The following is a 12822-nucleotide window of genomic DNA, read 5'->3' on the forward strand; positions in this document are numbered from 1 at the left end:
TGGAACCCCTTGCACCAGGCAAGTAAGCAGAACGGTAAAAATGACACTGACATTTTGAGCTGGAATGCCATTAGCATTTGGAAAGGGTTGATGGATACCTTGCAGCTGATATATTAATTTGTGCAAGAGAGCAGTAATTAACATGGAATTTGACAGACTGAACATCGACATAACTTTGAGACTGAAAGGACTGCAGATGCTGGAACCTAGGGTAAATAAATGTGGAGCTGGAAAAGCACAGCTGGTCAGGCTGCATCCAAAGAGCAGGAAAGTCATTATTTCGGCCAACCCCTTTGTCCAGTCCTGATGAGGGATTTTGACCCAAAACATTGACTTTCCCATTCCTCGGATACTGTCTGACTGGTTGTGCTTTTCCAGCTCCACATTCATCAAAGTCACTTCCCTGCAAGAGACAAAGTTCAGTGAGAATGGGTTACCAGAAGAAAAACGTTATATGTTCATCTGGCTGGGAAAGAATTCAAAGGGAGCTTGTGAGCATGGCGTAGGCTTCGCTGTAAGGAACTCACTATTCTCATTGTCTCCTCCATTTGTCTCTCAACTCAAACAGGAACAGTAAACCTTATGGGAAATATCTGTGATTCAATACTGTGACTCACTATGGTGGTGAATGACCAGTTCTTTGAGGAGCTTGATGCTGCTATCGGCAGAATTTCTAAATCAGAACATTGTTAACTATTTGGGGATTTCAATGCAAGATCGGGCATGAATCATGACCCTCCTACCTCAGATTTCATGACCTAGGAAAGATAAATGAGATGAACAGAGACTACTTGAACTTTGCATGACTAATACTTGGCCTGTCTAGTGATTAGAAGTAGAAGATGCAGCACCAGAGAGTACCTAAGGAGGGAGATACTGTTCTCAGATGATAAGAAGGTTTAGTGTATGATGGCAAAAATTACATGTGGTCAGGCATAATTTCTCAGATCTTAGGAAGCTGGTACAAATGTATCTGCTCCCTCTGAAAGCCAAAGTAAAGCTTCTTGCCTTGACCTGCACCAGTTTCAAAATCTCCCCTTCCCCTACTGCATCCCTAAACCAGCCCAGTTCATCCCCTCCCCCCACTGCACCACACAACCAGCCCAGCTCTTCCCCCCCACCCACTGCATCCCAAAACCAGTCCAACCTGTCTCTGCCTCCCTAACCGGTTCTTCCTCTCACCCATCCCTTCCTCCCACCCCAAGCCGCACCCCCATCTACCTACTAACCTCATCCCACCTCCTTGACCTGTCCGTCTTCCCTGGACTGACCTATCCCCTCCCTACCTCCCCACCTATACTCTCTCCACCTATCTTCTTTACTCTCCATCTTCGGTCCGCCTCCCCCTCTCTCCCTATTTATTCCAGTTCTCTCTCCCCATCCCCCTCTCTGGTGAAGGGTCTAGGCCCGAAACATCAGCTTTTGTGCTCCTGAGATGCTGCTTGGCCTGCTGTGTTCATCCAGCCTCACATTTTATTGCCTTGATCTGCATTCTGTGCGTGACATCTGTAGACTGGATGAAACCAAAATAATGTGCACATTAACTCCAGCAGAACCGATACATCTCATCAACCTCCACCCCTCACCCTGATCAAGCTTTATTCCCCACAGTTAACTCATTGTACAATCATTATATATAATCACATTGACATTTAACTATACCTCATCTCCCACAAATCTCAGATTTCAGAAATGCATACAAAAAACCCTCAGTTGAGCCTCCTTTTAGCAAAGCACAAAAGCGCTTTTTTTTTGCAGATCTTTGCCAGGCTCTTTTATACATTTCTCAGATTCCCTCTCTTCCTGAAGAATGGGAATTCTTGAAGAATGGTAGGTCTCTTCCTTGAGGCTGGTACACCCCGGTTCTGACCCTCATTCATCTGCTGAAGGAATTTTATTTTGTGGATATCCTTCTTGGACGGCATTGTTCTTTACAGACCTTGTTGTTTATTTATAATTATCTAGAAATCCCACAACCTTCTGAATTTCCTTTGCACAGAATGTTTTCTCTGCCAACTCAAGTTGTTGTTCCATGTCTAGGAAACGTTAACTTTTTGAATATCTATCATGGGACTTCTGTTGAAACTAACACTTCCTTTTATGTTAGATTCTAGATTTCGGGACCATTCAAATTTCTGTCTAATTGGAAAATTGGCCCCTGTTTCACTGTGTCTGGGTGCAATTTTTGTTTCGTAAGCACGTCCTGGATCTGGGGATGTTAGTGGTCTGGATCGCCTGGAGTCATATGTAAGTCTTCTTCCCCGAATTGTTGAACAAACCGGACGCCTTCAGCCACTCATTGGGTTACTTGACTGACTGAAGTAAACATTTTTCAGAAACTCAGTCATGTTACTGAAAGATTGCTGCTGACTTTGCACCATCTCTGTCACTGGCACTGACAATTCTGCCATCTGAAAATGATCAAGAGCAGTTTCCTAAATATGCTCAAGTGGGTTGTGCTGCTCGTACTTGATCTCAGTATTCACTTCACCTTGCAGGTTTTGTTTGGTTTTAGCAACTGATCTGTCCATATTGATTCCAGGAATGCTTCCCAGCACTTACAATCCTGCACAATTTCCGATTTTGCAATGTGATATGAGGTTCTCAATCTCTTTATGCAAAAACACAAGGGAGGTAAATGAAATCTTTGCACCAGGTCTTCATGGTAGCAATAGCATTCTAAAATTAGTACATGTTTGGCAGGCAAAAGGAGGACGGGAAATAAATACAATAACTATCACTGGAGAAAAGAATGCTAGGGAAACTAATGGGGTTAAATATCGATAAGTCCACCAGGCCTGACGGAATGCATCCTAGGATGTTAAAGGGAGATAATGGATGCACTGGTAGTAAACTTGCAAGAGAATTCCTAGTGGATTGGAAAGCTGCCAATGTAACCTTTATTTAAAAAGTCAAAGTGGCAATAAAAAGGTAACTATAGGCCAGTTGGATTAACATGTGCTATTGTGGAAATTTTAGAGTCTATTGTAAAGGATGCAGTAATAGAGCACTTAGAAATACATAATAAAATCAGAGTCAGCATGGTTTCATGAAGAGGAATTCATTGAGGAGGTAACAAGCAAGATGGATAACGAGGAAGCAGTAGATTTACTATATTTGGATTTTTAGCAAGCTTTTGATAAGGTACCACACATTTGGCTACTTAATAAACATAAGAGCCCATGGTGTTGGAGGTGGTTTATGAACATAGATAGAAGATTGGCTAACTAATTGAAGACAGAGAGGTGAGATAATGAGGGCATTTTCAAGTTGGCAACCTGTAACTAGTGGAGGGCCACAGGGACCAGTGTTGGGGCCACAATTGTGTACAATATATTTTGATGACTTGGATAAGGAAAAAGGATGCAGTACTGCTAAACTGGCAGATTACACAAAAATAGGTGTGAAGGCAATTGGCAAGGATGAGAAAGAAACTGCAGAGGGTTATAGACGGGTTAAACATATATGACACAACAATTACAGAAAGCCAGAACAGAACTCCTTGTCTTGACCCACACATTGGTTTCACCCATTCGACAGATATCACACATAATCTAACATGAACATATGGATGAAATATTTCTTCTGAAAATCTCCTCTAAACCTCTTGCCTTTGGCTTTAAAATTTTACCTCCTTGTTATTGACTCCTTAACTAAGAGCAACAGCTGCTTTCTATTCTCCCTCTCCAGACCCCTCTTAATGTTATACACCACAGTCAAGCTCCCCTCTCAGCCTTCTTTGTTCTGAAGAAAACTACACATACTTATCAATATCCTGACATCCTGGTGAATCTCCGCTGCAATCCCTCTGGTGCAATCACATCATTCCTTGTAGTGTGGTCTCCAGAAATATATACAGTACTCCAGCTGTGACCTAATCAAAGTCCTGTACGGCTCCAACATAACCTGCCTCCTCTTATAATCAATGCCACAATTGTTAAACACAAGTGTTACATATGCTTTCTGAATTACTTTAACTTGACCTGCTGCCTTCAGGGATATCTGGACAAGTACCCCAAGGTTCCCTGCTCCTCTGAGGTTCCTGGTGTTCTGCCAATCATTGACTGCTCACTTGTCTTGTTACATTTTCTAAAGTGCATCACATCAGACTTACCAAGGTTAAATTCCGTCTGTTACTGATCTGCCCCTTTGACCAATCAATCTACATGCTCTTGTAATCTAGGATCTTCCTAACTCTCAACCAATTAGTCAATCTTTATTTCATCTGTAAACTTATTTAACATCACCTGGCATTTTCTTCTATATTATTTACATCTAATGTGAACAGTATGAGGCTCAGCACTGATCCATATGGTATGCCATAGGACACCAGCCTCCAGTCACACAAACAGCCTTCTACCACCATCCTCTGTCTCCTACCATTAAGTTAATTTTGGATTCAACTTGTCAGGCTTCTCTGGATCCTATATTCTTTTACCTTCTCTGTCAGTCTCCCATGTGGAACTTTGTCAAATGCTTTGCTGAAATCCATATAAACTGTATAAACCGTACCACCATTGGCTACCTGGTCACATCCTCAAAAGGTTCAATCAAATTTGTTAGGCATGACCAACCTCTAGCAAGGCAATGCTGACTATCCTGTGCAAACTTTGCCTCTCCAAGTGAATATTAATTTTTTCGTCAGAATTTTCTCCAACATTTTTCCTTCCACTGATGTGAGACTCACTGGCCTGTAATTCCCTCATTTATCTCTACTGGTTTCACCATTTGCTTGGTTTCACTAGTTAGGCCAGTACTTACCGTCCATCCCTAATGGCCATGCAGATGATAGTGATGATTTGCATTCTTGAATCCCTGCAGTAAATGAGGTTGTTGGACACCCACGGTGCTGTTAGGAAGGGAGTTCCAAGATTTCCCCTCAGCAACGATGAAGGAACGGTGGATATACTTCCAAGTCAGGGTCGTGTGTGACTTGGAGGGGAACTTGCAGGTGGTGGTGTTCCCATATATGTCTGCTGCTCTTGTTTGTCTATGTGGTGGATAGTATGTGTTTGAATGGTGTTGTCAAAGGAGCCTTAGTTTCAAATGGAGCCTTTTTTATAGCGAACCCTTTGTTTCAAATAAAGCCTTTGTTTCTGAAAGATCTGTTGTATCTTGTAGTCTCTGATTCCTAAAATTCCTTATTTAGAAGGATATCTGGATGTTCTGCAAAAGCTATAATGAATAGTCACTTTGAAACTGCTGAGCAATTTGTAGGACTATGACCACTGTAGGCTGACAGTTTAAGAGGCTTCGGAAGAGACCAACAGCAATAAAAGCTCAGCTGGTTGAAAACACAACCCCGAAAATGCCATGGGCAGCAAATCCTCCACTCTTTTAGACAACTGTCCTCTCCTGTAGCAAATGTGGCAAAGACTGCTATGCCAGAATGGGGCTCTTGTGATGCTTAACTCAGAGTTGACTATCCTAGCACAGATGAAGGCTGTCAATGACTGGTTTTAAATCATACAAAATAATTATTTTTGTGCTTCCCGACATTTGTCTAAGAGGATTTGTGATTGATTGGTATCACTCTCTTAGGGTAGAAACTAAAGGGTCAAGTCTTACATCAGGAATTGATGATTGCTGAAGGTATGTCATAATGTGGCCAAAATATTGATATCTATCTGTAATTCCTTGCAATACACCCTTGGAAAGCTAACTAGGATGTTACAGTTTATTGTGAGACGAAATATATACAAACACAGGAAGATTATAATTCATTACACAGGGAGTACTGTGTACAATATTGGTCTTATTATTTAAGGATATTTAAGCATTGGAGAAGATTTACGACACTAATAAGTGGAATGGGCAGGGCTTTTACGAGGAAGGGTTGGACAGGCTAGAGGTTTCTGCTGAGATTTACAATCGTAAGAAGCATTTTGATTGAAAGGAATAAGATTCTGAGGTGCCATGGCAGAATAGATATGAGAAAGGATATTTCCAGTAATAGCAAAATCTACAAATGGCCTCACTGTTTAAACATAAGTGGTGCCCATTGAAAGCAAACATAAGGTGAAACATTTTCATACAGGGGGTCATGGGCTTTTTGAACTCTCTTCCTGAATATGTAGTACAAGCATAATCTTTGGATATTTTCAAGGTAGAAATTGATAGATTCTTGGTAAACAAGGAGTGAAAGGTTATCTGGGCAAAGTGGGAATATAGATTTGATGTTAACTTCAGATTAGCCATGATCTCATTAAATGATGGAGCAGACTCAGGGGCTGAATGACCTACTTCTGCTCCTTATTCATACGTTTGTATGTATGCTCAAGGGTTTTCTAGTTAGCCCTGCATGGGAGTTGCAGTTCAACTCTCTTCCAAATTAAAAGACTCCACACATGGGCTCTTGACATAAGTGACATCTTTCTTTCGGGGATTACCACACACACACTGTCTGCAGGTTTACCCATTAACACTTCTACCAGCATTATGATTAATTAATTTTTAAAAATGTCTTACCTAATTTAAACACTTCTTTAACTTTCCATTTTATTTCAAACCTAACATGAAATTAAGTAATGTTTTGGTCACTATTTGCAACATATTTCCTAGCTATCAGATTGATAACAAATTCACTTTTGTTGGTCATCACTAAATCTAATATAGTCCATTTCCCTGTTTGTTGTAAAAAGTTTAACTTTAGGAAACTGTTCTGAAGGTCATAGAAACACAGGCTTGTTACAGTGCAGAAGGGGGATGCTCAGCTCATCATGTCAGCACTGGTTCTCCAATCAATTATTTATCTGGAGCCATACTTTTGGCTCCTATATAAAGATCTGCATGTTCTTCCTTACAGATAGCAATCTAACTAGTTTTCGAATACTTTGCTTGGATCTGCCAATCTCAAGCAAAACATTTCAGATATATCCTAGAATTAGAAATGCGCTAGCCACCTAATGGGAGTGATGCAACACAGAAACAGGTCCTTCAACCCACCATATCTATGCTGGCCAACAAACATCAAAGTATGCTAATACCATTTACCTGCAGTTGTTCTACAGCCTACTATACCCTGGCATTTGAAGACCTTGCTAATGTTCTTTAGGGAAGGAAACTGCCATCCTTACCTGGTCTGCCCTACATGTGACTCCAGACCCACAGCAATGTGGTTGACTCTTGACTGCCTTCTGGGCAATTAGGGATGGGCAATAAATGCTGCCTAGCCAGTGATGCCCTCATCCCATGAATGAATAAAGAAAAAAAATGTTCATCCAATGCTTTTTTGAATGTTGTGAGATCTTCTCCCTCCACTGCCCCCTTGGGCAGCATGTTCCATATTTCTACCGCTCTCTGGGTGAAAAAAGATTCTTCCTCAGATCTCCTCTAAGCCACTTGCTCCTCACCTTAAACTTATGCCCTCAAGTCTTAGATACATCTGCTATGGAGAAGAAATTCTCTTGATCTACTCTGTCTATGCCTCACTAAATTTTGTACACTTCAATCAGATCTCCCATCTGCCTCCTCCTCGTCCAATGAAAATGAACCCAGCAAATGCAGTCCTCCTGCAGAATTGAGACTTTTCATCCTAAGCAATATTCTATTGCATGTCTTCTGCGCCAGTGCAATTGCATCGTTCTGATAGTGTGGCAACCAGAACAGCACACAGTATTCCATCTACAGCCTAGCCAATGTTTTGCAAAGTTGTAACAAGTCTTCCTTACTCCTATATTCTATACCTTAGCTATGAAGGCAAGCAAACAGTTGGCCTTCTTCACTACCCTAGTTACCTGAGCTGACACACTCGGGGATCTACGGACTTGTACACTTAAGGTCCCTTTGTTCCTCAGTATGACCTGGGGTGTATATCCTTCCCGTATTAGACCTCCCAAAATGTATCACCTCACAGTTATCAGGATTAACTTCCATCTGTCATTAATCTGCCTAATTTACCAACCAATCAATGTCAGGCTGCAGCCTCAGACCATCTTCCTCAGTGTCAGCAACACCACCAATTTTTGTGCCTTCTGTGAACTTAGTAATTACAACTTCTACATTCATACTCAGATCATTAATGCACACAACAAACAGCAAGAATTCCATAACCAGTTGCTGTGGAACACCAGAGGTCACAGCCTTCCAATTAGAGAAACATACTTCTACCATTGCTCCTTGCCTTCTCTTTGTAAGCCATTTTTGGATCCAATTTACCAACTTGCCTGGGTCTTATGGGCTCTTACCTTTTGGACTAGCCTTCCATGTAGGACTTTGTCAAGGGCCTTACTGAAGTACATGTAAACCACATCAACTATATTACTGTCATCAGTATATTTAGTCTTTTTAGTCATCTTTTCAAAAAAACTCAAATAAATTAACCAGATAGGATCTCCCACTGGGGAGGCAATGGCCTAGTGGTGTTATCACTGGACTGTTAATCCAGAGACCCAGAGAATGTTCTGGGGACCCGGGTTTAAATCCCATCAAGGTGGATGGTAGAATTTGAATTCAATAAAAATATCTGGAATTAAGAATCTGATGATGACTAAGAACCCATTGTCGATTGTTGGAAAAACCCATTTGGTTCACTAATGTCCATTAGGGAAGGAAACTGCCATCCTTACCTGGTCCAGCCTACATGTGACTCCAGACCCACGTCAATGCGATTAACTCTGAACTGCCCTCTGGGCAATTATGGATAGGCAATAAATGCTGCCTAGCCAATAATGCCCTCATCCTGTTAATGAAAAAAAATGAATAAATGTGTGCTGACCAACCCTGATCAACCGCTGCCTTTCGAAATATTGATTAATCCTATCTGTCGGAATTTTTTCCAGTGACTTCCCGACCACTGGCATCCAACTAACTGGTATGCAATTATCTGCCTTGTCTCTGCTGCACTTCTTGAACAAAAGGAACCACATTAGCCATGCTCCAGTAATCTGGCACTTCACATGTGGCCAGTAAAGAATTAAATATCCCTGCCAGGGCCTTAGTAATCTCCCCTTTTGCCTCGCAGAATAGCCTGGGATACATATCATCAGGCCCTTGAGATTTATGCACTTTTATGCCCACCAAACATCTAAAATCTCCTCCTTAGTAGTTTCAGCATGTTCTAGAACATCACTATCCCAATTGAAATCACTGGTGACAATGACTTACTCTACTGTGAATACAGATGAGAAGTATTTTTTTAAGACCTCACCCATATCTACTGACTCAATGCACAGTTTGCCCCTCTCATCTCTAATAGATCATACCCTTTCCCTGGTAATCCTCTTGCTCTTAATATGCACATAAAAAGCTTTGAATACTTTTCTTGATCCAATCTGCTAAAGATATTTTGTGGTGCCTCTTTGACCTCTAAATTTATAAACAGTCTCCAGCACTCACTCTATATTGGAAGGGCCTCCCCTGCTTTTCATACACTGTACCTGACATATGCATCCTTCTTTATCTTTACCAAACCCATGATATTCCTTGATTTCCAAGGTTGTATAGACATGCTGGCCCTGAATTCTCACTATACTACTTTTAGACAATTCCCACTTTCCAAATGTAGAATTACCTGCAAGTAGTTGCTCCCAGTTTATGCTTTCCAGCTCCTATTTAATATTAAAATTGGCCTTCCCTCAGTTTAGACACTCAGTTAGGGTGGAAGTGACTTAAATAAAAAAGATAGATTTCACCTGAATTGGGAGGGGACTAATATCCTGGCGGAGAGATTTGCTAGTGCTACTCTGGAATGCTACTGGGTTCTGAGGAAGGATCACTGGACCTGAAATGTGAACTCTGATTTCTGTCCACAGATGCTGCCACACCTGCTGAGCTTTTCCAGCAATTTCTGTTTTTGTTCCTATTCCTAAACTCACTCGTGAATGGCACTAGAAGTAATTCAGAGATTAGAACCTTAGTGGTTGTAGTGATTGGAACAAGGCTGGTCAGATGGATCTCATTGAGTATGTATTCTCTGATTGAGGTGGTTAACCTGGGCCAATTGAGGAGTCTTGGCGGACAGATATAAACTTGATTGGTGACCAGAGTTGGGAATGTGCTGGGTGGCAGGGGCATGGGCTGGATGCCACTGCAGGAATTGACATGCAGCGCGGTGGTAGACATTTGGCACATGACCACTGCCATCCAATCCCTTAAAATACCAGTGTTCAGACTTGATATTGTGCACCAGTTGGAGAATACTCATTTGCAGTGGAGTCTTGTCTGTACATGCCCCAGACAAAATTTCACATTCGCCTTAGGATCCTGACCTTGCCCTGGGCGCATGGGCGCCGCATCTTGTCTCTGAGATATGTGTTGTATGAAGTTGTTGACTTGCTCGCCAAACTGGCTTGTCCTCATTCAGATGTTTCGTCACCATACTAAGTGACATCATCAGTGGAGTCTCCAATGAAATGATGTTATTTTATTCCGCTTAGAATTTATATTGTATGGTCCGTTATGGAGAGTCATGTCATAGAACATAGAACATTACAGTACAGTACAGGCCCTTCGGCCCTTGATGTTGTGCCGACCTGTCATACCGATCTCAAGCCCATCTAACCTACACTATTCCATGTACGTCCATATGCTTATCCAATGACGACTTAAATGTACCTAAAGTTGGCGAATCTACTACCGTTGCAGGCAAAGCATTCCATTCCCTTACTGCTCTCTGAGTAAAGAAACTACCTCTGACATCTGTCCTATATCTTTCACCCCTCAATTTAAAGCTATGCCCCCTCATGCTCGCCGTCACCATCCTAGGAAAAAGGCTCTCCCTATCCATCCTATCTAACCCTCTGATTATTTTATATGTTTCAATTAAGTGTCATTTCTGATTTTGTTCTGAATGGGTTTGTATATGGTGTCTAGTTCTATATGTTTGTTGATTGCATTAAGGGTGGAGAACCATGTCTCTAGGAATTCCGTGCATGCCTATGTTTCACTTGCACTATGATGGTTACCTTGTCCAAATTAAACTGATGGCCTTCATTTTCTGAGTGTACTGATATAAAGGAAAGTTCATCGTGCGGTTTTGTTGCTAGCTGATGTTTGTGTATTCTGATGCCCGCTTTCCTTCCTGTCTGTCCGACCAATGAAACAACAACCTGATCTACAGATCTTTGTCAAAACATTAGACATACGTTGTATGTCCTTGAAGGAAGCAAAACGGCAGGCCATGTTTAGACTGATAGACAAGCAGGAGGCTGGAAGAACACAGTAATCCAGGCAGCATCTAGAGGAAAGGAGAAGTCAATGTTTCCAGTATTAACCTTCTTTAGTCCATGGTGCCAGATGCTACGCGGCTTTTTGTGTTCTTCTAGCCTCCTGCTCGTCCACTTTGGATTCCAACATCTGCAGTGTTTTTGTGTCTATGTATAGACCAGACCTTGGCATGCCTATTTACCTCCAAGCAGTGGGGATCACCAGTGAAGGGCTCTCTCTGCATGAGTACTCCCTCTTTCCCTCAGGGATCTGGGGTGGAGGATGTTGCATGCAGCAGTGCCCTGCAACCACCGATTGCAGTAATGCATACATTCCCAGCCCAACTGTTTGTTTTACGTGCTGTGAAGTCTGTGGTCCCTGTGTACATTGGTTGTGGGCATTTGCAGTCCCTTTTTAGTTATCTGAGGGACCTTTGGCTCTGCTTTGGTTGTACTTCAGTTCCACATTCCTCACCTTTGGGCACCTGATGTGGGCAGGATCTTCTTGTGGGCCTGCTCCTGGATCTGGCCAGACTGGCTATAAACTGGTCCAGGCAGCAGGCCTTGGAGGGGATCACTTCAGCTGACTGTTTGACCCTGTTCTGCGGCTATGTTTGAGCCTGGGTGTCCTTGGAGAGGGAGCGCACAGTGTCCACCAATGCTCTCAATGCAGTTAGGGAGAGGTGGGCAACGTGTGGGTGGAGTGCTATATTTCCCCCTCCAATTCTACTTTGATTTAATCCCTATCCTCCCCGTTCACTTTTCTCACATTAGCATTGCCCCTATTGGGCTTTGCTTGTTTACTGGTTCCCTGGCCACAGGAGTGTTCTTTCTGGTGATGGAAGTACTGAATAAAATTATTTGCACAATAGTGTCTTCACTGAATCCTTGCACTTACACACAACATGGAGTGCTATGGGAAAAAATAAGCACTATTGCTGAGTAGTGGTAATGTGGGGGTAAGGCAAAACAGGAAAAAGGGAAAAAAACGTATTAACAGGGAATTTAGAATCCCCCTCAGTTCTCAGGATTGACTTGAAAAAAATAATAATTTTGATGGAGTGGAATTGGTTGAGAGAGATTCGGCTTGATTGGCTCGATATCATTCAATTAGAAAATAGTTGTACGAATGAAGTCCTAATTAAATAGAACATAGAACAGTGCAGCACAGTACAGGCCCTTCGGCCCATGATATTGTGCCGAACTTTTACCCTAATCCTAAGGTCTATCTGACCTCCAACCCTACCTTATACTATCATCCATATGCTTATCCAATAGCCGTTTAAATGCCCCTAATGAGGCCGACTCCACTACCCTCTCTGGCAATGCATTCCACAGCCCTACCACTCTCTGAATAAACAGCCTACCTCTGACATCTCCCCTATATCTACCTCCACTCACTTTAAAACTATGTCCCTTCTTAATAGCTACCTCCACCCTAGGATGTTTTTTCAGGAAGACTTGAGGACTACCAAAGGAGTCAAGGCCACCTTACATATTGACCAGGAAGCAATTCCATGATTCTGCAATGCCCACCCAGTGCCATTTGCCTTTTATGCAGAAGTAAAGGGAGAAATCAGGAGCTGGAGAGTGAAGAAATTATCAAACCTGTCCAGTTTGTGGAATGGGCAGCACCAGTCATACCTTTTGTGAACCCCAATCTGTCGGGCCAACTTTG

Source organism: Stegostoma tigrinum, chromosome 8, assembly GCF_030684315.1.
Source record: "Stegostoma tigrinum isolate sSteTig4 chromosome 8, sSteTig4.hap1, whole genome shotgun sequence".
In the NCBI taxonomy this organism is placed as follows: Eukaryota; Metazoa; Chordata; class Chondrichthyes; order Orectolobiformes; family Stegostomatidae; genus Stegostoma; species Stegostoma tigrinum.